Source organism: Pteropus vampyrus, unplaced genomic scaffold (assembly GCF_000151845.1).
Source record: "Pteropus vampyrus isolate Shadow unplaced genomic scaffold, Pvam_2.0 Scaffold166, whole genome shotgun sequence".
NCBI classification, from domain to species: domain Eukaryota; kingdom Metazoa; phylum Chordata; class Mammalia; order Chiroptera; family Pteropodidae; genus Pteropus; species Pteropus vampyrus.
In genome coordinates, this window is record NW_011888947.1 from 2,793,811 (window position 1) to 2,794,173 (window position 363).

The window sequence follows — 363 nt, forward strand, 5'->3', positions numbered from 1 at the left end:
TAATAATAGAGCTTTAAAATACATAAATCAAAAACTTGTAGAACTGAAAGGAAAAATAGGCAAATATAAATCACAATTAGAAATTTCAGTATACCTTTTTCACTAGTTAATGGAACAAGTAGACAAAAATCAGTAAGGTTATAGAAACCCTAGTTACCAACTAACCAACCTAATCAAGGTTTATAGAACGATCCACCCAAGCACAGCAGGTATATATTCTAAGTATATAAAATATTCACTAAGTTAGATTATAATCTGAGTCAAAGACTGTATTCTCAACAGATTTTAAAAGATTGAAATCTTACAAAATATGTTCTCTGGCCACAGTGGAATTAAACTAAAAAATAATAATAATAATAATAA